Here is a 27738-nt window from a genome sequence, read left to right as displayed (position 1 = left end):
TACTCTATGATTTCAGCTATATGACATTCTGAAAATGGCAAAACTATAAAGACAATAAAAACCTCAGTGGTTGCCAGGGGTTAGGGGTTAGGGGTAGGGGTAGGGATGAACTGGCAGAGGAGAGAGGATTTTTTTTGTTGTTGTTGTTAATTTATTTATTTTTATATTTATTTTTGGCTGTGTTGGGTCTTCGTTTCTGTGCGAGGGCTTTCTCTAGTTGCGGCGAGTGGGGACCACTCTTCATCGCGGTGCGCGAACCTCTCAGTATCGCGGCCTCTCTTGTTGCGGAGCACAGGCTCCAGACGCGCAAGCTCAGTAGTTGTGGCTCACGGGCCTAGTTGCTCCGTGGCATGTGGGATCTTCCCAGACCAGGGCTTGAACCCGTGTCCCCTGCATTGGCAGGCAGATTCTCAACCACTGCGCCACCAGGGAAGCCCGAGAGGATTTTTAAGGTAATAAAAATACTCTGTATGATACCACAATGCTGGATACATGTCACTATCCATTTGTCCAAATGTATAGAATGTATAACACTAAGAGTGAACCATAATGTAAACTATGGACTTTGGGTGGTAATGATGTCAATGCAGGTTCATCAGTTGTAACAAATGTACCCCTCTTACGGGGGATGTTGATAGTAGGGAGGCTATGCATGTGTCAGGGCTGGGGATGTATGGGAGTTCTCCGTACCTTCCCCTCAAATTTGCTGTGCATGTTAAACTGCTCTTAAAAAATTGTCTTAATTTTTAAGAAGATAATTGATATACTACTTCTATTAAACATTGTACTGGAAGTCCTTGCCAGTGAAATAAGACAAGGAAAATAAATAAAAGATATATGTATTAGAAAAGAAGTAGAACTTCCATTATTGTTTACACAGGAAAACTTATGGGAGTTACAGACAAAACAAAACAAAAAAACTTACTAACACTAGTAAGTACATTTAATATGGTTGCAGAATACAAGGTTAACATAGAAAAATCAACTGTATTTCTATACCTAGCAAAAAAACTGGAAAATAAAATAAAAACATTTATTATAGCAGTGAAATATCAAATACCTAGGAATTAATCTGTCAAAAGATTAATTAATTTCAGTCTTTGCACTGAAAACTAAAAAATGTTGCTAAGAGATACTAAAGATATTGGAAGACAATATTGTCAAGATGTCAGTTCTACCAAACTGATCTTGAGTTTCAACATAATCCCAACCGAAAGCCCAGCAGGGTAATTTAAACTTTTTATGAAAGTACAAATAATCTAAAATAGTCATAACAATTTTGAAAAAGAACAAATTTTGAGATTTGCAGTACTTGCTTCAGGGCTTTAAAGCTACAGTAATCAAGACATTGTGGCATTGGCATAAGGATAGACAAATAGATCAATGAAGCAGAATACAGTCCAGAAATAGATTCAGAAAATGTGGTTGATTGATTTTTACAAGGCCTTCAATCAATTCAATCAGGAAAGGAAAGTCTTTTTAACAAATATTGCTGGAATAATTGGTTACCCATATTTTTAAAAAGTAATACAGTGTCTACATATAAATAAAATCTATGTAAGCATATGTATAGTAATACATAGCAAAATTAATTTGAGACAGATAATAGATCTAAATGTAAAAGCTAGAACAATGAAGCCTCAAGCAGAAAGCATGTAAGAACATCATGTGACCTGGGAATAAGCAAAGATTTCTTAGGACATATAAAAGAAAAAAAATGATAAATTGATAAGTTCATGAAAATTAAAAGGACACCATTAAGAAAATGAATAGGCAAGCCACAGACTGGGAAACATATTCACAAAACATGTATCTCACAAAGGACTCATATCCATATACATAAACAAATCCTGTATTCAACAGCCTCGTACAAAATTGGGCAAAAGACTTGAACAGAGGAAAAAGGACACATGAATGTCCAAAATGCCCAGGAAAAGGTGTTCAACATCGTTGATCTTGATGAAAAGGCAAATTAAAAGCACAATGAGATACCATTTCCGTCCCACTAGAATGGCTAAAATCAAAAAGACTGACATTGTTAAATGTTAAAGAGGATGTGGAGCAAATGAAACTCTCACATTTGGTTGCTAGGATTGTAAAATGGTAAAAGCCTTGGAAAACTGAAAGTTCCTTATAGAATTAAACATACACCTTCCCTATGGCCCAGCATTTCTACTCCTATGTCTTTACCTGAGAGAAATGAAAACAAATGTCTACCAAACACTTGCATGAGAACATTGAGAGCAACTTTATTTATAATAGTAGGATGGGAGTCAGTACAAGTGTCCATCAATAGGTGAATGATTAGTCCAGTTGGAGTGTTTGCATGCAGTTGAATACTCTTCAGCAGTAAAAAGAAACGAACTATTGATACACATAGCAGCATGGACGAATCTCAAAAACACATTGAGTAATAGAAGTTGGACAGAAACAGGTACACACTATATGATTCTATTTATATGAAGTCCAGGAATAGGCATGATGATAGAAATCTGATCAATGTGAGAAGGGAGTAGGGTTGGTAGTTGTTGTTTACTGCCAAGGAGACTGGCAGAGAGAGAAGTGCTCTATATCTTTTTATGGGCAGTCATTATAAGTTACACAAAACTAAATTAGATCACCTTATTCTCCTCTTTGATGGTTTCAATTGCCCTTGGATATAACCCAAATGGCTAGGTTTTTGGGGTTTTTTTCCATTTGCACTTATAGCAGTTTAAAAGTTTTATTTATTTAGCTATTTCCTATGATAGGTTTGATTCTGAGGGCAGGGACTATGCCTATCTTGTTCACGATTGCATTGCCAGTGCCAGTATACAGCTGTTCATTACGTTTTAGCTTCTTTCTCTTTCCTTCTCTTCCACCCTTTAAGGAACTGAAGTTAATCACCAAATCTGAACTAGAACTGGTAACACACATTGTTCTTTCTGGATTTAGCTTAGCTGTATTTTTGAAATTGGCTTTCATCACATACATGTTGTACTGAGAGGGTAGGATATGATGTCCAGGTGAAGGGACTGGAGTTCCTGCCAATGAAGTAGCGGGTGTTTTACAGCAATCCTAACACCGGTGGTTAGTCAAAATGCAGTTCTCTCATATTGTAGATTCAGACCTTGTTTCGATTTCTTGTTACAAGAAGTTATTACCTTCCAATGAATAGAAAATAGTGTTTAAAATATGGTCAAGTTGACTGTTTATGTCCTTGAACTGGAATGAATCATCTTAAATGGGTACCATAGGATAGCACTAGATGTATCACAGAGAAAACGTCTACCACCTGTTCTGTGTATAAATTTCTGGACCATCAACCAGTTTAACAACAAAGAGAAGCTGTAGCCATGTTTTTGAAATGAAGAACTAAATCACTGCAAAGACATAGACACAAAAGGGCACATCACTGATCTTTGCATTTTTATACAAAATAAGCATTTAGTAACTGTTAATGAGGAGAATCACAAAGTATTTTATGTAATAATTTCCTTTAGGAAATAATGGTTCTATTGAAACAACCCTGGAATCGCAGTGGCAGAAGACAACAAAGTAGACAACATTGCTATTCTCACTACCTGTCCATCATGGATCAGCTGGGGACTGTGCTCTTCTGGGGCCTGTGTCTTTCCTCTGTGATCAAAGAAGAAGAAATAGCCACCAACAGGAACATTGCTGATTGTCACAGCAGAGAGAAAAAGAGTGAGTAGCCGATTGTTCATTGCTCTCGAATTTTCCCCCAGGAGATAACATGCATTTCTTGGCCAAAGTGAGTCACAAGGCCATTTCTCACTCTAACGTGGACAGGGCACTGCAATCCTACCATGTGCCTGGAAGGGGGAAAGCTGAGAATATGGGGTAAACAGCATTCACGATCAGCATCCCGATGAAAGTTGAACCTTTTCTCCTATGACCACCATCAAGACAGCCACCACCACCATCACTCCTCATGAACTAGTCAAAAGGCACTAAGTATTGACCACATGCCATGTATGGTGCTTTATTCATTAGCTCCTTTACTCGTCACAGCAACTTGATCTTGTAGATACTATTGCTATCCACACTTTTTAGATAAGAAAATAAAGACTGGAAGAGGAAAGTATTTACACCCAGGTCATACATTCAATAAGGGAAAGAGCCAGGATTTGAACCTAGATACATCTGACTCAAGGACTTGTCCTCTAAACCACCATGTTATACAGTCATTCTAGCCTTGCTGAAATGTGTTTAAAATTAACACTGAAGGCCCACATCTCTAAGGCACTCTTAAGAACTTCTTGAATTGAACCAAGGATATGCCAAAATCAGGTATTTGGTATAGGCTTAGTAACACTGACACATCTGCCAAGTTTTCTCTAGGCCCCAAGGACCACATGTCTTCATTCTCCTTGGGAGTCTGTAGGTTTTTACTTCCGCCAGCAGAGGCTGTGTAGATTCTCTAGTGTATAGACATCTGTGAAAAAGGAGACATGGAGACTGAAAGGGAACATTTCAGGCTGGTTGATACTGTGCTCTCATGAGATCCTGTCTAGCTGTTACAGAGTGATATGCTTCTTCCCAGGCGTAATACTCAGAAACCTATAATCTGGGGTCCCGGTTTTAAGAATTGCTTTCCATAACTTCTGAACCTCAGAACCAGCCTTTTATGAATGTCTGAATATCTTCTTCTGAAAGTACCTCACCCTAATTTTTCTTTAAGAAACTGAAAAGCTGCTTTGGCCTACTAATTTGGGTCATTAATCCCTATAGATCTGAGCCTCTTGTAGAGAGATTTAGTGCTAAAGTTTAAATATTTGGACTGGTTTGTCCTTTACTGACAACTTTTCACCATATTTGGATTGTATGATTTTATCTTTATTGCTTTAGGTATGAAGTGTTGAGGTAGATATTCGAGGTATGTCAATTGGTCAGATAGCTCCTGACCTGAGCAAGGTCGACCAACCTTTTTTCCCTAGTAATTCCTCAAGGACCTGCTAGCACCCAGATGGAGCTGCCTCTCTATCAAAAGATTCCGTTGGCCTGAAGGACTGTTCTTCATAATTAAAGATAGTTAATTTTAAGTTCATATTAGGTCTTCGGAAAGTCTGATGGCCATTACTTGTCAACAAGAGTTTGTTAATACTTGGCGGTCCTCAAAGGCCAGTGCAAAGAGTGACCAGCCACTATTCTGTCCTGGCCTCCAGCGTTGTTGTTCCTAACCTCCTTGGATGAAATCTTTTTTGTCTATTCTCTCTTGTCTGGGCTTTCACCCCAGTACCACAATAAAAATGGCTTTCTGGATGCTTTCCCCTGCTTTCAAGAAGCCTTGAACAGCAAAGTCACACATCTCTCCTGGTGTGTGTATGTGTGTATCTTGTCAATTACCTTTTAGTCTATCTTGACACCTTCCCCTTGGCTCCAAAATGGAACCCACTTTATTGCCATCTCCAGGAGACACTCTCAGGGGCTCCCCATATCCCATCATCCTCACCACCTCAGTGCACCCCTCTGGACCTCCTGCGGCCAGAATATGCATTTCTTTTCCTGAGGGCTTTCTCTCAGCACTTTGCTACTCCTATGAGAATTGACAGCCCCCATCCATCCACCCACACACCTTCCTACCGCTCTCAATCCATGACTGGTGGGATTTGGTATATAAATACCCAGCTCCTTCACCTCTTGAATGGGATAACTAATTCATTTCCAGTCACCTACAGGGGCAGCTGGCTTGGTAACACACATTTCCCTGGCTTCCTGCCTTTCCTCATCTCACTCCCTTACTCCTCTGCTGTGCCCCTTCACCTCCCTGGTACACTGTGTGCTTGTGTCTCCTGTCTCAGGGTCTGCTTCTAGAGGAATCCTAGCCATGATACCAATCAAGAGTGAGTTCTGACAAGCTGGTATTGGGTAATTTTCATGAAAGATTTGTGCTTTAAAAGGTTTGGTAGAATGAAAGTTTTGGGCATTTGAAAAGTTTACGTTTTCTCCTCTAAAGAAATAGGGGTGATATGGCAGTCAGAAGCAGAAACCTGGTCTACAGAGGTGGTCAAAGAGGCTGTACTTGCTTCTTTCCAAAGTTGGAGGGACCCAGAAACAGAACATGTGCTGACCGGAAGCTGGGGGGAGAAAGGGAAAAGTCATTTGCGCTGGTGACGTTATCAGTGTCTGTGTAAGTGTTTAGGTCTTGGGGCAATTTTGAAGCTTCCATTTGTCATTCGTTTCCCCTCTGGTGAGAGAGAATGCACCACTGTTTTGTTTTGAAGCATTTTGTGCTATGTACAGGTGCACCTAATTCCACGTATGGCCCTCTGTGCTCGCTGAGCCTGACTGCAAACACATCTTTCACAACATCCCAATGCATTTGTCACTTACCCAGTGTGTTTACTACCACATGATTTTTACTTGGGGAACGCTCTTCCAACTCTCCTAGTTCCATCTGCCCAAGGATTTGTTCAGATTACAAATATCTTTCTAGGAAATTTGCATTTTCTGCAAATGTCTGGTAAAATGTTTTCAGTCTTCATTTTTTATTATCTTCCCCATGTGATGATGGTGTTGTATAATGGGCTCTGTGTTGGAATCTCTTACAGTTTGGGGGATAGAATTATCACATATCTTCTAGCATCTTAAGTTCAACACTCACACACACCCCATTACTATAGATAGTCCTTGAGTCTTCTCTTTGCCTTTTCCCATGTGGTGAACCTAAGAATAAGTCTTGACTTTCCCTGTTCCCTCACTGTCCCCATAACTATTCAATCAACAAATCCCCAGCCTCACTTTCACCTTGTAAATATCTCTCATGTCTGTTCGTTTCATCCACCTTTAGTGCCATCAGCTCATCGCATTACTGCTAACAAGCCTCCTGCTTCTGATTTTTTTCTCCAATTATTTCTCCAAAATGCAGCCAGACTAATCCCACCAACTGCAAATATAATAATTTCAACTCCCCTACTAAAACTTATCAGTGGCTTCCCTTTCCTCTTAAAGTAACTCCCAAACTCTAACCTGATTTTCCAAGCCCTTCCTACTCATCTCTTTAGAGTTACCTCCCTCTACCCTCCCTCCGGCCTTCTTCACCCCACCCTTCATTCCCCAGCCTTCTGTCTTTCAGCTCAACAACTGCTCTCTCTTGCCCACCTTCCCCATTCCCATTTTCTTGCACCATTTGTCTGCCTCATACTGAGGCTTCAACTTAACAATATTCCCTTGGGGGCTCTTCCCTGATCCATAAGCCAGACTAAGTCCTGACTATATTAACTATCTTCCCAGCTAAACTGTAAACTCTGTAAGGACAACAATTGTGTCTATCTTGCTTATCATTCGATTCTCAGTGTCTAGAATACTGTCTGGTATAGAGTTGATAAACCACACAGCTTCAAATATATTCTTATACGTTATGAAGAGAAAAGGAGCATTACAAGAAATTGAAATTGGACGTCTCTGGTCCAGTTTCTGTCACTTACCAGCTGTGTCACTTTATTTAGTCAATATGGCCTAATTCATCTGTAAAGAACTTGGACTAGGTGATCTCAGGCATCTCCTTCAGCTCCAGCATTCTAAGTGCTTTTATAAACTTTTATATATATAGTTTACATGTGCTGATATAACCTTACTATGTGTAGAACCCAATGCTGATGAATGTAAATAATTATTTCATTATGGCTTCTTATGTCATGAATGGCTTATGCCTTACTGACTTTCATATCTATATGGATTTTTCAACAAAAGACAGAAAAGATAAAAAGTAGCCATAAAAGTAATTTTTGACACATTCATAGTGATTGTACGTCCTTTTGGCTCCTCCTTCTAAAGTTGTTTCAGTGATTGAGAGACATCATTCTATATGAAGATTGGTCCTAACAGTTAACCTATAAATGTGTTAACTTCCTCAATTGTTATCCAAGTTCCTACTCGTGTTTATTCTTTCATTAAGTATAATGTATATGTCAGCTACTCAATCTTTTCTGAAAGGTACACATACTCTCCTTGCTTTTATACAATACTGAACAGATTACCCTGTAATCTAGTTAGTACAGTGCACACAAATAGCAAAACATTTCATAGTTGCAAGCATCGGCAGGTGCTTAGAAAACACTTACTGAATGCTTGTTAAATGCTGAAGCATTGTCTATACATGTATTTAACTTATTCTCGAAGCCAGACTCCTTGATAGGTGTTAACCCATTTTCCTGACGGGAAAACTGAGTTTCAGAAAGGTTAATTTGGCCATAGTCTCATATGTGGTTGGTCATAGAGCAAAGATTCAAGAGTTCATGGAGCTAGACTTCATGTTCCTGAAGAGGAAGGACTATTTTGCTTTTTGTCACCTCTGAATTCTCAATAAGTATTTACTGACTGACTGAATGAGTGAGTGAACAATTGACACGCAAGTCAATATTTTCCCTTTCACATGGTGCATATTCCCCAGCCGGAAGCAGAGTGAAACTGCAGGTACCTTTCTAGGTTCTACCTGGGCTTCTCTCCTTTGGTTTCCAGTAGTCAGTGTAGAATACAATGGCATCTTATCAGCCAGCCTTAATGTACACCAACACACATATGGTTTCAGCTCTGCTTTGTCTTAATGCAAGGAAATCAAAACCGTGATTGTAATTAAATAAAACCCACTCTGTCATGTGGCTTTTTTATGGGCAAGCCCACCTGCAGTGGCAAAAGATAGCTGATCTTCTTTTCATAGGAAGATAACTGTTCTTGGTACTTGCTGATCATTGATGATCAGAGATTCCAGTGGCTAGACAGGTGACAGGTAGGGCAAAGGAGTTGCCACAAGTGCTCATAAATACCCAAAGTTTATATTTATGCAGTGGTTAATGAGTTATATATGTGGGGTACTGGGGCTGGCTGCCTGGTACAATGTCCAGATGGTGTGTTGTCCATTTTGGAGTTCTCCTTGCCTCCTTGCGCCTTTCAGGGCTGCCCTTGATGGCCACTTCTAACTCTATTAAAAATGTTAAGGGTTAAGAACACTCATTGATTTGCCCCGGGCCCCTCTCCAGGACCTGAGAGCACTAGTATTTCACCTTTATTGCATTCGTTCCATGCTAATATTGGATGGGATTGTGTTAATTTTCTATTTCTTTGCTTGAAGAGATCCTGAAAGTACCACTAAGGAGTATTTACAGGATAATAATGTCACAATCTGCAGTTCTTCATTTATTGATTCTCTGCAAGCCTTCTTTTTCTTAAACTGTTGTTTTTTCCTTTCTGCTTCCATGAGAATTAAAAGTCTTTTGGTTTGTTGTTGGCTTTAATCTAGTTTATTATTAGCAAGGTTCTTATTTGAAGTCTAAGGGATGGTTAAGATTCTAGCAGCAGTTTTGTACAAATAGTGGACACAATCTCTGTTCATTATTTCTACTCAACTCTCAAATGCTATTTTCTTAGCACTGCCAGGGCATTCGTTTTTATGGATATTAGCAATCATATGAAAAGCAATCCAAGGGTATTGAAGAACAGATTTCATACTGTAAAAACTGACAGGCTTTATCACATAGAATAAAATAGTAACTATATATTTTTTCTAATTCACTGCTGTTGATGGAGATTTTAAAAGATGATTATAATAAGCACTTTTCTTAGTTGACCCATGAATTATTTGGCTCTGTTGCTGAAATGTCAAGCAGTCAACTAAGAAAAGGAGTACAATTTAACTAACAAACCTATTCCCAGAGCAGTGCAGATGGAGTTTCTACTTCTTCCCTTGAGAGGCCACTTTGTAATCCAATAGTTCTCACAGTCAGGAATTTTTTTCTTGACATTCAGCCTAAAATTTTCCTTACCTGAGATCATCTCATTATGCCAAAAAAAAAAAAAAAAAATACTACCAGCACCTGGTTTAAAAAATTATCCCCTGCAGAGGTACAAACTCTTCTATTTCAGTATATTTATTCTTAATAATGGATTTATATAGATTTTTGAGGCTGGTGTCTGAGATCCCACTCCTCATTACTACTACTACTATTACTAGTGTTATTATTATTATTATTATTTTGCATTTTTAGTCTGTTCTTTCCTATGGGTAAGCAACATTCTAGATGCATTTTTTTCTGGCAGAGTTTTAAATGCCTTATTTATTACACCATGCTCACCTAGTATGAAGCTGTTCTCTAAGCGGCTATGACGTGACTGATCCTGTCATCCTGGATCTCACACAATTGATAGCAATCACCACTTCCCAGTACTAGACTACAGGGCCATATATACTGACTGTGAGCATGGAAAACCTCAGGACAACCATATCCCAGAGCAGTAATTTCAACAGGATCCTCTTTCTTCCCTCCTTTCCTCCCTCTCTCTTATTCTGTCTCTCTTTCTTCTCCTTCTCCTCCTTTTCTTCCTCCTCCTCCATCTTCTTCTTTAAGACTTCTTTTCTATCCCCTAGTCAGTGAGGTGAGATTTATTTCTTGTCTTTCTTAGATTGATCACCAGACTACCAGTACTATCTCACCCATCTTCCATCAATATTTTTAGTACAGAAAGCACCCACTATGTGCAAAAATGTGTTTTCTTTTTATTGGTTGCAGATGTATAGATAGAAATAAAATATAAGATATATTAATAGGCTTTATTTTTAGAGCAGTTTTAGATTCACAGCAAAATTCAGCAGGGAGTACAGAGTTCTCACATATCCCGTCCTCACCACACACACACACACACACACACACACACACACACACACACACACGGTCTCTCCACTATCAACATCCTGCATCTGTGTGGTACATGTGTTACAACTGATGAAACAACTTTCACCCATCATTATCACAAAGTTCACTCTTTCTGTTGTACATTCATAGGTTTTGACAAATGTATGACATGAATCTGCCATTACAGAATCATATAGATAATATGAATAGTTTTGCTACCCTAAAAATCCCCTTGATATAGATATTTTTATGGTCTCAGCATCTTGCTTACAGATCCTGTTTTCCTTGACTATATTCAAGAAAAAGATATAACCATCAGTGGTTTACAAAATATGTTATCTAATAATCTTAACCGTGGATTCTTAGAGTCCAACCCAATTGTGAAGGCTCAGGGTTTCACAGAGAGGAACACTTTTAAGGGGAGTTGTTGTCCTAATGACCACGTTCCATTTGACTTTACTGTGTAAAGTTATTGTCTGGAGACCCTGGACTGACCCACAGTATTTTCAAGTGTGGGTAATACATCATGTTGTAATCACACCCTCCCAGGTCCAGATTAAGATCTAAGAGCTATTAAGTTTATGGTGTCCATCCCCATATTTAATTCAAGATAAACAGTACTAAGCTATATAAGAATGACATCAGTTTATTAGTTTTTAATTTGTCCCATGATGATTACCTAGATGCTCTTTTTTCATATTTGAAAAAGAAAATCTTTTTTTGTGCCCACTATTTACTGATAACTGAAGCACATGCTTAGCCTGCCTGTTGTGGAATCTGAAACTATTCTTTCTTTTCTTACTTCAGTCTCTTTGTTATGTTTGTGTGAATTTTACTCTTTTAAATTTGGGTAGAGTAAAGAGAAAACAAAAGCAGGATGTGGGGAAGAGTTGTAAGCATCTGTGGAAACATTCCATTTAGCCTGGATTGGATTGTCCACTGCTGACTTGTTGATGCCCCTTAAATTTCTAAATGCCTGAGTTTTATTTCTTTGCAGGTAGCACCAAGGGAGTTACAGATATTCTAATTTTCAGGTCTCTTTTTAGAGTTTCTGAAATCTTTCATGAAAAAATACACTCTGGACTCATTTCCTGTTATGCAAATTGCAACTTGGAGAATGTGCCACAAACATTAAATGACATATTGAATCTCACATTTCATAATTAAATAAGGCACAGCCAAAGCGCAGACCCGTGGCTTTAAGAATGTTGAAGCCTGGGCCCTCTGTGGTGACTTTGTTAGTTTGAACTGTGTTTGCGTTTAGCCGAACAAAATATTCCCATGTGGTACAGGCCTTTACCTCGTCACCCACCCTCCTCCCCAGTACTCCCAAGCTGCCATTCCTTCAACAAATATTTACTGAGCCCTTGCTGTGCGTAAGGCACTGTGCAATGAATAAAAAACATAAATCTTTCTGCCAAAATGCTTATAGTCAAAATGAGGAACATATTCATTCATTCATTCATCAAATACCACACAATGCTATGCGGTATAAAGCATAATGTTAAGTGCTGTATCAGACGTACCAAAAATTGTCTGGCCTGCTGACCCTGGTGTCAAGGGCACCTGGTCAGCAATAGCTGAAGCCCTTTAAGACCAGGGTTTTTGACATTTGCCAGGTGGAGATAAGTATATAATAGATCTTTTCTGATTCTTTTGTAGTAAAGAATGGCTTTTCAGTGCACTTACTTTCAGAAAAACACAACCTTACGTATTCTCCACTTGTCAGTTTGCTTAGTTCTCTTTAGGATCTACCACAGTCCTGTCCAATAGAAATATAATTCTAGCCATATCAGTAATTTAAGATTTACTAGTGGTCACAATAACGAAAGTAAAGAGGTAAAATTTATTTCAATAATATATCCTGCTTAACTCAGTATATCCAAAATGTTATCATTTCAATATGTAATCAATGTAAAAAATTATTAATGATATATTTTACATTTTTCTTTTCATACTAAATCTTCTTATTTGTATTTTACAATTCCAGCAAATCTCAATTTGAACACTTTTCAGGGGCTCAGTAGCCACATATGGATGGTACAGATCTGGAATGTATAAACCCTCCATTTGAAATTATTAGGAAGTTTTAAAGATGTTCTCTATATAAGGGTATGCAGAATATTTTATCTCAAGCAGCTGATAGGAAATTTTCTTTGTAGGGAGACCATCGTGGAAGAGAAATAATGCTTTCATAAGCCTATTATAGGGTAAAAGCAACTTCCAGAATCTGGGGTACCTGAGAGGTGGCCAGTTTTCAGGAAAGAGAAACTCCACAAATTAAAAGCAGGGTGAAAACTTGCATATTGGAGAAGAAAAGAGAAGAAGGATTCAGGAGTAGGGAACAGATGGGACTGAGGGTTCAGTGGGGAAGGTCAGGGACATGGTGAGCCCTGCCCTCCATCCCTTACAAAATCTACATCACTCTAACGTGATTTTGTATCAGTGGATTTTATTTCTGATGGTGCCAAGAGTAGGGAGAAGCTTGGAAAGGAGAACAAAGAGACAGCTGATATTTTGGTTACAGCAGTACAGTTCGTAAGTAATACCTAGAGGAGAGATGTGGCCTTACATATCAAAGTGAGGTCTAAAATAAACTTATGGTTACCAAGGGGAAAGGCGTGGGGTGGAAATTGGGAGTTTGGGATTGACATGTACGCACTGCTGTATTTAAGATAGATAACCAGTAAGGACCTACTGTATAGCACAAGGAACTCTGCTCAATATTCTGTAATAACCTAAATGGGAAAAGAATTTGAAAAAGAACAGATACATGTATATGTATAACTGAATCACTTTGCTGTACACCTGAAACTAACACAACATTGTTAATCAACTGTAATCCAATATAAAATAAAAATTTTTTAAAAGTGACATCTAAAGATTATGACACCTCGGAAAAGCATGTACTTTACATTTTGTACTTTTCCCCTGCATCTTGTGTGATTTACAGTTCGAAACTTGTAAGTGTACACAGTGCTTAGAGATCATTCATAACCCCACCACTAGACAGTATAACACAGTAGTTTAGAGTGAAGGACCCGGATTCAGGCCAACTCATATTTGAATACCAGTGCTGCCCCTAACCTGCTGAGTGATTTGAGAAATAGTTTATTATCTCTCATCTGTAGCTTCACACTTGGTACAATAGGGAGGAAGGTGGCATCCACCTAATACAGTGCACATGGCCTGTAATAGTCAGAGGCCAATAGATGGTGGTGGTTCCCATTATTAGACAGATCTATGACTTTAACCACATGTGGTCCCTGGACCCACAGAAATAGCATCATTCAGAATTTCTTACAAATGCAAACTCTCCAGCCCACTTCACTTCCCAGACCTGTGGAATCAGGAACTTGGTGGTAGATCCAGAAATCCGTCCTTTAGCAAACCCTCCAGGTTTTGATGCAAGCTATAGCTTGAAAACCAATGGTCCATAACAATTTCAGATAAATAAGAAGCCGCTCCACTTTAAGGATACCCAAAACAGATGCTTCAAGCTCCCTGGGCAACTTGTTCAAATGTTTAGCTGCTCCTATGGTCAGAAACTTCTTGTTTTCCAATACTCATGTGAGATACTTTGAGACTGTTAGGGGAAACTTGCAGTACAAAGACAAATGCTATTAAGATCTTACCTGTTTATCCCCAAGTTGAAGCCTGTTAGTAATATTTAGCTCTTTCAGACCCTACCTTGGTGAACTCCCCTTAGAGCAGTACGTAAAGCAGCTCTTTCCTTTTTTTAATGTTATTGTTTTCCCCTTCCGATTGCTACCTGAGTTTATTTTTTTGGTTATTGAATCTTCCTTGAGATTGAACTTCCATTTTGTTTTCTCGTATGCCCATTTTCAGAAAATACTCACCGTATTTTCTTCAGTAGCATTGTCTCTAAGCACTTGTACATAAATATCACAAATGGCTTGTGTCCCATATAAGAAGGTAAGCAACAAGTAATTGTTTATAGAGCCAAACACACTCTTTACATCTACAAGAGTAAAAGAAGTGAAATCTCTCTCTTCATCTTTCTGTCCGAAATACGATGCTCCTTTAGTTGCAGGTGATGAAAGGACACCTATTTGTCCTTGAAATAATGTTTGGCAAGTACAAAAAAGCTACAGGAGGGAACATATCCTAAGGAATATTGTTCCGTCTTTCCCTTTAATGGGTTTCTGTAGTTTTCCTTCACAGCACAAAACCATTGCCCTCTTCCTGTTGCTTCTCTTTACAGAGAACATTGACCTGCTGTAGAAAAAAAAGTCCCCTAAAGCACTTGCACATCACAGGAAGTAATGGAGCGAGACAGTCATTGCACGAAGTGGGAAATCTGGAAATTCTTTCCCCTGCCACCTCTTCCCCACTCCCCCATTTTGTCCCTCTTTCTCCCACCCACCCTGCCCAGATTTATAATTTAAAACAAATTTTTCCCAAGGAGATCACTTGTATGTTTCAATTAAGATTTCTTAAGTATGTCTCTGTACCCCACACATGCCAATGGCCAGAATTCCTTCTGTAGGACTATATATAACAGACGGAACAACAGGTGTGGGTCAGTGTTTACAAAGCCAGTTATGTGAACACCATTTCTTGGTCCATGCTCCCTCTTCTCCCCTGCCCATTCCCTACTCCAAACGCAGTTAAGATTTGGCAGTTCAGTCGCACTGTGGTTATCTGTTCTTCAGATCATAAGATTGTTTCTAAGTTGATTTTTCCTCGGCAACCACTCTGCTTTATTGTGATGCCTACCATTTTCATTAATATTTATATATATGTGTTTCAGTTCTAATACCCAGTTTGATGATATTATGATTTATTTTGTGCAGTGTGGCATACACTATCTCGAATTATTGTTCATGCCACCATCATTAAAGGCAGTTTAGTCTCTCTGTCATAAACCCTAGAATTCTTGGGTTTTTAACAGCTATAAAAATAGACGTATATTCCCTGATGACAAAGCTGCACCGGGAAAGTGAATCTTTCTGGAAAATGAGAGGGACCTTGCTTACTGTTTCAAAACCCAAAACACTATTGTTTTCTGGGCATTTTACTTTTTTTGCCCATCAAAATGAAAAATGGTTTACTTTATTTTCTTAAAAGAAATACGAGAAGCAGTGTAGTCATTACTAGCTCCTTTGCTAGATTTTAGTCATTTCGTTTTAAAAAAGAATTGTTGCCTATCTGGAATAAAATTATACTTGCATAAAAATGTGTCACATTCTTAGTGTGTTTATTTTGCCTGCATTTTAATCCATGCTGATGCCTCTTGTATATATAACAGCAGACATCCTTTTGTTTGCTTAAGCTAATGGTTTTATGTAGGTTCTTTTTATAAGCCCTGATAATTGTTTTCATCATAGAAACTTACTGTTTATGTTTTAATCTGTGTTAATTTTTGGATAATTAGTGTAAGAAATTTATTAATATCCGTAAATGCAAATGTAGCCCCAAAGTTAATAATTAAAAAGACTTGGAGGCTGCAAATCTAACTCTATAAAATGACAAAATAATAGACAATTAAGGATCATAGAGATTCTGGATTCTTTTGGTCATGCTGCCCACTCTCAATCTTTCATGCACCTCTGGATTCTCTCTTTCATTATTCCCTCATTTATCCACTCATCTCCTTTGTCCCTCTCCACCAATCAATATTCATAGCTGTCTAATCACTTATTCTTTCGAGGATTGTATGGGTATGGGTATAGTTTCTATGCATGCATATTCCTATGTAGGTAGGAGGGATATCTGTGAAAAATGAACACTGAGAGGTAGAAAGGATCTTGGGTCAGTACTTCCCACCCACGGCTTTTTAAAAAGAGTTAGGTGGTTCACAAAAAGCAAGTGAATGATGATTTGACTTTTTAATAGATGGAACTCAGCAACCCCTTTCTAATTCCACTGCATGTGTAATTTAAACATACATATTCATATATCATCATGGAATAGGGGGAAACTTGTTATGGCTTTTTAAAATAGCTATATAACTGTGGACAAATCACAATATATGTGAGACTGTTATTTGTAAAAGGTGATGATATTATAGCTACTGCCTTTCTTTCAGGGTTCCTACAAAAGTAGTGGTTTCAAATATTTCCTTTGCTTTGGACTTAGAAATCTACAACACTGAATTCACTCTTCAGTTCCAAAAATATTTATATTTATATGCACTTATATATATTTTATATATCGGTATACATTAGCTTTATTTAGGTATAAATTATATACCAAAAAAATCACCAATTTTAAATGTACTATTCAATAAGTTTCGACAAATGTATTCAGTTGTACAGTTGTGTAACCACTACCATAATTAAGTTCACTCCGTTTTATTGATGAGAAATATTCCTTCATGTGGATATAACATAGTTTCTCTATTCATGATTTAATGGACTTTTGCATTGTTTCCAGTTTTTTTTGTTGCTGTTTTCATGGGTAAATTTGCTATCAACATTTACATACGTGTCTTTGTGTTTTCATTTATCTTTTCATTTGTGTTTTCATTTCTCTTAGATAAATAAATACTAAAGAGTAGAATTGCTGGGTCAAATGCCAGTGCACATTTAACTTTATAAGAAATTAATCGTCCAGCAGTTTTCCAAAGTAACTGTACGGTTTTGCATTACCACAAGCACTGTATGAGAGTTCCAGTTTCTCTAAAACCTAAAGGACACTTGGTGGTGTCACTGTTCAATTTTCACTCTACTACTAGCAATGAGTGGTGGTATCTCTTTATGGTTTAAATTCGCATTGTCCTGATATATCTTTTATAAATAGCATAATGGTCATAGAGTAGGGTTGAAACCTAACATCCTGCTTTTTTCGCTATTTATTGCATCTGTTATTTATTCCCTTTTTCTTTTTTCCTTGCCTTCTTTTAGAATAATTGTGCATTTTTATAATTCCATTTTATTTGCCATATTGGCTTATTACCTATACTTCATTGTTTTGTCTTTTTAGTGGTTGCTTTAGGCTTTACAGTAAGCAATTAACTTATTACAGTCCACCTTCAAATAAAATTATATCAATTCATGTACAATATCACAACCTTAAACATTACACTTCCATTTCCTCCATCCCATTTTTTCTCCTCATTATGGGCTATGTTTTCCTGTTTTATGTTTTGTTTTGTTTTGTTTTGCTTACCTAGTAAGTTTTGATTGTATGTGAGATATTTTTCCTTTACTTGTTTGGTACTGGCTATTTTTCTATTCCTATAAATATTCTTGAGCTTTGTTCTTAAATGAGGTTCAATTAATTGGAAACAGTTTGTCCTTTCAGGTCTCATGTGTAAGGTTAGTTAGACATGACCAGAGTAGCACTTAGTCTAGGGCAAATTTTCCCCAGGACTGAGACAATGCTCTTCTTTGTACTTTAACTAATACCTCGTAACTTATGAGGTTTTCCCCGCTGACGGTTGGGAATAGACTTATTCCCAGCACTGCGTGAGCTCTGAGGACTGTTTACCTCAGTCCTTTTGGGTGGTTCTTTCCCTGAACCTGGATAGTTTCATCACATACAGGTAGTCAGTACTCAACCAAATATCCAAGGGCAGTCCTCAGCAGGGTCCTCTCTCTGTGCAGTGCTCTTCTTTCCAGTGCTTTACTCTGGAAACTCTGGTTACCTTGGATTTCCCAGATTCCCAGATTAGTCTTCTCAACTCATAAAGACCTCTGGTTTTGCCTGAATCCCCCTTCCTGTATCATAGCCTGGAAACTTTCTCCAGACAATAATCTGGGATAATTTTAGGGCTCACCTCATTCTCTTCCTTGTCCTTCCTTGCCTGATGTTCAATGTATTATTATTTTTTCATATATATACATATATGCACCTAAAATATATGTATACACACACTCGTGTGTGTGTGTGTGTGTATGTGTACATGTGTGTATTTTGGTGTTTTAGATGGGATGGTAAATTTGATTCTATTATAATACTTAATATTAAACAGAAGCAGAAGTTTCTCAGCATTTTTATAAGATATTTTTGTTAGGAATAGAATCTGGGTTTGCAGTTTTATTTATTTATTTTTCTTTCAGCTCTGAAAAGACATTGTTGCATTTACTTCTAGCCCTTTGGTTTCTGACAAGAAATCTACTATCGTACTTTTGTTCCACTCTGCACCTTTTTTTCTCCCCTCCGGGGGCTTTCAAACTTTTTCTGCTTACTACTGGCTTTCAGCAACTAGACTGTGCCTTGGTGGGTGTGATTTTCCTTATGTTTTCTCTATTTGGGTTTCATTGAGCTTCTTGAATCTGTGGGTTTCTAGGTGTCACCAGACTTGGAAGACTTTGTTCATACAGCTGTTACATTTAAATAATTGTCAGCTTTGGGTAGAAGGATGGATTATTATTTTTATTTTTATTTTTCTTGTACCTAGAACAGGGAGGTGCATAATAGGTGCTTGATAAATATTGTGGATGACACAAAATACAAGATTTGTAGTTGGAGACCCTGAGATTGTCTTGCATCCATCTTTTAATAGTTTCACAATCTTGAGCCTCAAATTTTTCATGTGAAAATGGATATACTGAAGGAATAATTTTATAAGATGAATCTTTATTTTGCAGACTCTGAGGTAACAGTTAACTCAGGTAAGGATTATTAGTGCATTTTAAAAAACATCGTGTGGTGATATATCCATACCATGGAATACTACTGAGTAATAAAAAGCAATAAACTGTCGATGCATACAACAACCTGATGGGTCTCAAAGGAATTATGCTGAGTGAAAAAACCTGAATCCCCAAAGGTTACACACTGTATGATTCTACTTATGTAGCATTTTATATAAAAATGTATAAAGATGGAGAACACGTTACTGGTTGCCAGGGATTTGGGATGGGTGATGGTGGCAGTTGTAGTCACAGAGGAGTAACATAAGGAAGTCTTGTGGTGATGGAACCATTCCCGATCTTGGCTGTGGTGGTGACTGTACAACGCTAAGCACCGGAGCAAATTGCATAGAACTATTTACACACAAACACACAAATGAGTATAAAACTGGTGGTGTTTGTGTTTATTGTAAGTACTCAAGATTCCAAAAGGGAATGCATGTCTGGGTATAACATTTTAATGTGAACAATTAAAACAGACATGCAGAACTCAAAAGCGTTGTATACCTGGGCTGCAGGCTGAGTCAATAGCCTATGTCATTTTTCAGAACTCTGGGTGTATGTGTGCATAATTCTATTTTCTGAAATTATCTGAGATTCTTGCTGTACTATATTTCTAAAAAATTAGATGTTATGATCAAATGGTTTAGGTCAAAAGAAATTTATGGGCAACTGATCACTCTTTCCATCACTTTTGGATATGAATGAATGAATTCAACACACATTTATTGAGTTTCTTCCTAGTATATAATAATATTCTAAGATCTGTGAGAATATAAGCACATATAAGACATGACTTGCAGCATCCAGATAGAAGTAATCTGACAGCAGAGATAATATAATTAATAAAATTATAATACCACTAACAAAAAAAGGTTTGAAGACTAAAGCACATACTGACTAATGCAACATATGACCCTTGATCAGATCCTGGATCCAAAAAAGAAAGACCCAGCCATAAAGGACATTTTGAGGACAGTTAGGAAGCTGAAAATGTGCTATATCTTAGATGTTAGATTATCAACATCTAAGATAGATGTTAGATGTTAGATGTTAAATTTCTTATGTATGACAATGGTATTGAGATTAAGTAGGAGAATATCTTTTTCTCAAGAGAAACTACTGGAATATTTAGGCATAAGGTGTTATGATGTCGCAACTTTAAAATGGTTCGGAGAAACCATGTAGGTATATACGTGTGTGTATGTGTGTGTGTGTGTGTGTGTGTGTGTGTGTGTGTGTAGGAGGTAAAGTGTTTTATTAAAATGGGTATAATAATTTCTACTGTGCTGACTCACAGAATTGTCCTAAGAGTTAAATAAGATAATGTTTGAAAATTACTTTGTAAAATTCAAAACACTCTACATTTCTTTTAATTTTTCATTTATTTGGCTGCATCACATGGCTTGCAGGATCTCAGTTCCCCAACCAGGGTTTGAACCTAGGCCTCGGCAGTGAAAGCCCACAATCCTAACCACTAGGCCACCAGGGAACTCCCTCAAAACACTCTACAAATGGTAGTTTTTATTACTGAATGAAGGTGTTTTTATTGAATACATATACTTAAAACATTTCTACTTAATGCATGGCCAGCAGGCCTGAAGCATCAACAAAACCTGGGAGCTTGTGAGAAATGCAGATGACCAGGCCCCACCCCGGACAATCAGAATAAGAATCTTCACTTTAACAAGATGAACAAGTGGTTTGGATGCATATTAAAATTTGAGAAGTACTGCTTAAAGCACCAGAGTTATTGTTCTGTGCTTAGCACAGTGCCTTATATATAGTGGTACTTAATAAACATTTCAGAGTATTTGGAAAAGCTTTAGGTGGGAGAAAAAGCATAAGCGAAAGAATGGACCTGCTTGCTGTATTTGGGAAGCAGCAAGGAAAACCATGCGGCTAGTCTGAAGTCCTGATTCATGTGGGTGAGGCTAAGAGGGTCAGGGGAGCAGCTTGACTTACAGGTGACACGATTCGAACTGTCCTCATCAAAGCAGTGTTTTCATGGAAATTGATCTCTGGGTGGTGTGCAGTGGGGGACATGGATAAACACGACATGTTTTTCTAGCCCAATAAATGTCTTCTTTCTAAGGGGAACTAAACCTAATGGTGGGAGAACAATTAAAGGAAGAAAAGAGGTTTTCCCTTCAGTAGAAACTGAACACCAGAAAAAAAGGTTCTTGACGATTGTTGTAACTGGGCCACCCAGTGTCCATTCTCTCCAGTGGCAGCGACACCCTACTTCCTTATTGGGGTAATCACATCTCTCTCATCGTGTGTGCTCTTGCTGAATCTTTAAGTCAAGGTGCTATGCTCTCCCCTCTCCAAGGGTGGGCTTATGGCAAACACTCAGCCACCTGGACTCTAAGGACTCTTAGTAATTCAAGGATTTTTTTTCATTGTTTGGAGCCGATTCTCATTTAAGGGGCCCTTTCACAGCTATTAGATACTTCTCTGTCCTTTCCCAGGCTGATATTTAGATACCCATTCCCATGCCTTTCTAATAAATTCCCTTTTCACTCAAGTCATTCAGCACTGGCTTCTCTTGCTTGCCACCAAATAGCCCTCCCTGAAGTAGGGGAGGGGTGCAGGGGGGGTCCTGGGAAAGTTCAGCCAGTTTTCCATTTTAGACTAGACTAGAGGTAAAAACTGGACCCTCATTGTGGGGGTCTACACCAGTGGGCCACTGGCAAGTCTCTGTGGTCACATCTTATCCCCGATCATTCAGTCTCCACACAGCAACCAGAGCAAACTTTGAAACACGTAAATCAGACTATGTCACTCTTTTGCTTAAAATCCTCCAGTGGCTGCAGTTTCACTCAGAATAAAATCCGAAGCACTTACCTTGGCTCTGGCTCCCTCTCTCATGACTTTGCTAGTTGCTCTCCCCAATATGCTGCAGTCATACTGACATATTTTTCCCATTCTAGGACATTCCAAGCTCATTCTTCTGTTAGGATTTTCACACCAGCTGATGCCTTTGCCTAGACCACTCTGAGCCTTGACTTTCTCTTCCCCATCATTTAGGGCCTAGTGCAAAAGTCTGCTCCTCAGAGCGGCCTTTGCTGACCACCCTAAGCTATTCTTCCTCTCAGTTACGATACACCCCATTCTATTTTCTTCATGGAATTTATCACTTTCTAAAACAAGACTGTTAAACTATGGACCTATGGCTTATCTGACCTGCTGCTTGTTTTTATAAATAAAGTTTTATTGGAACACAGCCATACCACGTGTACATCTGTGGCAATTTGGCACTACAATGGCAGAGTTGAATACTTGCAACAGAGACCAACAACGCCTAAAATATTTACTATCTGGTCCTTTACAGAAAAATTTTTGCCAATCCCTGATCTAAAATGCCATATATATATATATATATATATATATATATATATATATATATATATATAATATACATATGTATCAATATATATATATATTTTTTTTACTTGTCTGATGTTTCTTTTTCCCCATGAGAATACAGATTCCACAAAGGCACAGACTTTTTCTGTCTTATTCACTACAGTATGTCTAGCACTTAGAACTATGCTTGGCACATAATAGATGGATCAATAAACACTTATTAAAAGGGAGGGAGGAAAAAAGAGGAAAGATTCAGAAGAGACCAGTGTAGAATGCATATGTAATTGAGCAGGGACTCAACTCTGAATAAAAGCAGATTGAAAGTGAAAGAGAATGCAGGATTTTTGAGGAGCCAGTCAGAGAAGCCTGCTCTGGGAAGAGAATGGAGTTTAGGTGAGTGTCTCCTTGTAAGGTCTGAAAGATTTGCCCATGAAACTGGACTGTGTCTCTATCTATATAATCACCAGCCTGCATGGAGTTTGTGCCCTCATAATCACTTGCAGCTGATAACAAAGCAATTATTCCTGACTGGCTTGAGGTGTCCTGCACTTGTGATGGTTAGCAAGAAGAAAGTGTGGGTTTCCCAGGCTGCAGTCATAGAAAACACCCCAAACCTTGGGATAGTGGTAGGCATTCAGCAGGGATACTCAAAACCAAGCTTTCTAAGGATAAGCCTTCTCCTACCTATACGAAAGGAATATTTCCAGATACCAAAGCATGAAATTGGGCCCTCCCTGGAAATAACCTCATATTTCAGAATCAGAGAAGGCGCTGATTTGTAGAGTGACCATGGATTGGCTTTTTTTTTTTTTTTTTAATTTTATTTTCGGTGAAGTATAGTTACAATATTATATTAGTTTCAGGTATACAACATAGTGATTTGATATTTTTATACATTATACTCCGTATAAAGTTATTATACAATATTGGCTATTTTCTCTGTGCGGTACATTACATCCTTATATCTTATTTATTTATTTATTTATTTAACATCTTTACTGGAGTATAACTGGTTTACAATGGTGTGTTAGTTGCTGCTGTATAACAAAGTGAATCAGCGATACGTATACATATACCCCCATATCCCCTCTCTTTTGCATCTCCCTCCCACCCTCCCTATCCGACCCATCTAGGTAGTCACAAAGCACAGAGCTGACCTCCCTGTGCTAAGCGGCTGTTTCCCACTAGCTATCTATTTTACATTTGGTAGTGTATATATGTCCATGCCACTCTCTCACTTCCTCCCAGCTTACCCTTCCCCCTTCCCGTGCCCGCAAGTCCATTCTCTACGTCTGCGTCTTTATTCCTGTCCTGCCCCTAGGCTCATCAGAACCATTTTTTTTTTTAGATTCCATATATATGTGTTAGCATATGGTATTTGTTTTTCTCCTTCTGACTTACTTCACTCTGTATGACAGACTCTAGGTCCATCCACCTCACTACAAATAACTCAATTTCGTTTCTTTTTATGGCTGAGTAATATTCCATTGTATATATGTGCCACATCTTCTTTATCCATTCATTTGTCAATAGACACTTAGGTGGCTTCCATGCCCTGGCTATTATAAATAGTGCTCCAACGAACATTGTGGTACATGACTCTTTTTGAATTACGGTTTTCTCTGGGTATATGCCCAGTAGTGGGATTGCTGGGTCATATGGTAGTTCTATTTTTAGTTTTTTAAGGAACCTCCATACTGTTCTCCATAGTGGCTGTATCAATTTGCATTGCCACCAACAGTGCAAGAGGGTTCCCTTTTCTCCACACCCTCTCCAGCATTTATTGTTTGTAGACTTTTTGATGATGGCCATTCTGACCGGTGTGAGGTGATACCTCATTGTAGTTTTGATTTGCATTTCTCTAATGATTAGTGATGTTGAGCATCTTCATGTGTTTGTTGGCAATCTGTATATCTTCTTTGGAGAAATATCTATTTAGGTCTTCTGCCCAATTTTGGATTGGGTTGGTTGTTTTTTTATATTGAGCTGCATGAGGGTGCTTGTATATTTTGGAGATTAATCCTTTGTCAGTTGCTTCATTTGCAAATATTTTCTACCATTCTGAGGGTTATCTTTTCATCTTGTTTATGGTTTCCTTTGCTGGGCAAGAGCTTTTAAGTTTCATTAGGTCCCATTTGTTTATTTTTGTTTTTATTTCCATTTCTCTAGAAGGTGGGTCAGAAGGGATCTTGCTGTGATTTGTGTCATAGAGTGTTCTGGCTATGTTTTCCTCTAAGAGTTTTATGGTGTCTGGCCTTACGTGTAGGTCTTTAATCCATTTTGAGTTTATTTTTGTGTATGGTGTTAGAGAGTGTTCTAATTTCATTCTTTTACATGTAGCTGTCCAGTTTTCCCAGCACCACTTATTGAAGAGACGGTCTTTTCTGTATTGTATATTCTTGCCTCCTTTGTCAAAGATAAGGTGACCATATGTGTGTGGGGTTATCTTTGGGCTTTCTATCCTGTCCCATTGATCTATGTTTCTGTTTTTGTGCCAGTACCATACTGTCTTGATTACTGTAGCTTTGTAGTATAGTCTGAAGTCACGGAGCCTGATTCCTCCAGCTCCATTTTTCTTTCTCAAGATTGCTTTGGCTATTTGGGGTCTTTTGTGTTTCCATACAAATTGTGAAATTTTTTGTTCTAGTTCTGTGAAAAATGCCATTGGTAGTTTGATAGAGATTGCATTGAATCTGTAGATTGCTTTGGGTAGTATAGTCCTTTTCACAATGTTGAGTCTTCCAATCTAAGAGCATGGTAAATCTCTCCATCTGTTTGTATCATCTTTAATTTCTTTCATCAGTGTCTTATAGTTTTCTGCATACAGGTCTTTTGTCTCCTTAAGTAGGTTTATTCCTAGGCATTTTATTCTTTTTGTTGCAGTGGTAAATGGGAGTGTTTCCTTAATTTCTCTTTCAGATTTTTCATCATTAGTGTATAGGAATGCAAGAGATTACTGTGCATTAATTTTGTATCCTGCTGCTTTACCAAATTCATTGATTAGCTCTAGTAGTTTTCTGGTAGCATCTTTAGGATTCTCTACGTATAGTATCATGTCATCTGCAAACAGTGACAGTTTTACTTCTTCTTTTTCGATTTGGATTCCTTCTTTTTCTTTTTCTTACCTGATTGCCATGGCTAAAACTTCCAAAACTATGTTGAATAATAGTGGTAAGAGTGGGCAATCTTGTCTTGTGCCTGATCTTAACGGAAATGGTTTCAGTTTATCACCATTGAGAACTATGTTGGCTGTGGGTTTGTCATATATGACCTTTATCATGTTGAGGTAAGTTCCCTCTATGTGTACTCTCTGTTGGGTTTTTATCATAAATGGGTGTTGAATTTTCTCAAACGCTTTTTCTGCATCTATTGCGATGATCATATGGCTTTTCTCCTTCAATTTGTTAATATGGTTTATCACATTGATTGATTTGCGTATATTGAAGAATCCTTGCATTTCTGGGATAAACCCCACTTGATCATAGTGTATGATCCTTTTAATGTGCTGTTGGATTCTGTTTGCTAGCATTTGTTGAGGATGTTGGCATCTATGTTCATCAGTGATATTGGCCTGTAATTTTCTTTTTTTGTGCCATCTTTGTCTGATTTTGGTATCAGGGTGATGGTGGCCTCCTAGAATGAGTTTGGGAGTGTTCCTCCCTCTGCTATATTTGGGAAGAGTTTGAGAAGGATAGGTGTTAGCTCTTCTTTAAATGTGTGGTAGAAGTCACCTGTGAAGCCATCTGGTCCTGGGCTTTTGTTTGTTGGAAGATTTTTAATCACAGTTTCAATTTCAGTGCTTGTGATTGGTCTGTTTATATTTTCTATTTCTTCCTGGTTCAGTCTCGGAAGGTTGTGCTTTTCTAAGAATTTGTCCATTTCTTCCAGGTTGTCCATTTTATTGGCATATAATTGCTTGTAGTAATCTCTCATGATCCTTTGTATTTCTGCAGTGTCAGTTTTTACTTCTCTGTTTTCATTTCTAATTCTATTGATCTGAGTCTTTTCCTTTTCTTCTTGATGAGTCTGGCTAAGGGTTTATCAATTTTGTTGATCTTCTCAAAGAACCAGCTTTTAGTTTCATTAATCTTTGCTATTATTTCCTTCATTTCTTTTTCATTTATTTCTGATCTGATCTTTATGATTTCTTTCCTTCTGCTAACTTTGGGGTTTTCTTGTTCTTCTTTCTCTCATTGCTTTAGGTGTAAGGTTAGGTTGTTTATTTGAGATTTTTCTTGTTTCTAGAGGTAGGATTTTATTGCTGTGAACTTCCCTCTTAGAACTGCTTTTGCTGCATCCCACAGGTTTTGTGTCATCGTGTTTTCATTGTCATTTGTTTCTAGGTGTTTTTTGCTTTCCTCTTTGATTTCTTCAGTGATCTCTTGGTTATTTAGTAATGTATTCTTTAGCCTCCAAGTGTTTGTATTTTTTACAGTTTTTTTTCTTGTAATTGATATCTAGTCTTACAGTGTTGTGGTCGGAAAAGATACTTGGTATGATTTCAGTTTTCTTAAATTTACCAAGGCTAGATTTGTGACCCAAGATATGATCTATCCTGGAGAATGTTCCATGAGCACTTGAGAAGAAAGTGTATTCTGTTTTTTCTGGATGGAATGTCCTATAAATATCAGTTAAGTCCATCTTGTTTCATGTGTCATTTAAGGCTTGTGTTTCCTTATTTATTTTCATTTTGGATGATCTGTCCATTGGTGAAAGTGGGGTGTTAAAGTCCCCTATTATTTTTGTATTACTGTTGATTTCCTCTTTTATGGCTGTTAGCATTTGCCTTATGTACTGAGGTGCTCCTAGGTTGGGTGCATAAATTTTTACAATTGTTGTATCTTCTTCTTGGATTGATCCCTTGATCATTATGTAGTGTCCTTTGTCTTTTGTAATAGTCTTTATTTTAAAGTCTATTCTGTCTGATATGAGTATTGCTACTCCAGCTTTTTGTTTGTTTGTTTGTTTGTTTTTTTATACTGCAGGTTCTTATTAGGTATCAGTTTTATACACATCAGTGTATACATGTCAATCCCAATCGCCCAATTCAGCACACCACCATCCCCACCCCACCGCAGTTTTCCCCCCTTGGTGTCCATATGTCCATTCTCTACATCTGTGTCTCAACTTCTGCC

Source organism: Eschrichtius robustus, chromosome 14 (genome assembly GCF_028021215.1).
Source record: "Eschrichtius robustus isolate mEscRob2 chromosome 14, mEscRob2.pri, whole genome shotgun sequence".
NCBI classification, from domain to species: domain Eukaryota; kingdom Metazoa; phylum Chordata; class Mammalia; order Artiodactyla; family Eschrichtiidae; genus Eschrichtius; species Eschrichtius robustus.
This window is presented reverse-complemented; position numbering follows the sequence as displayed.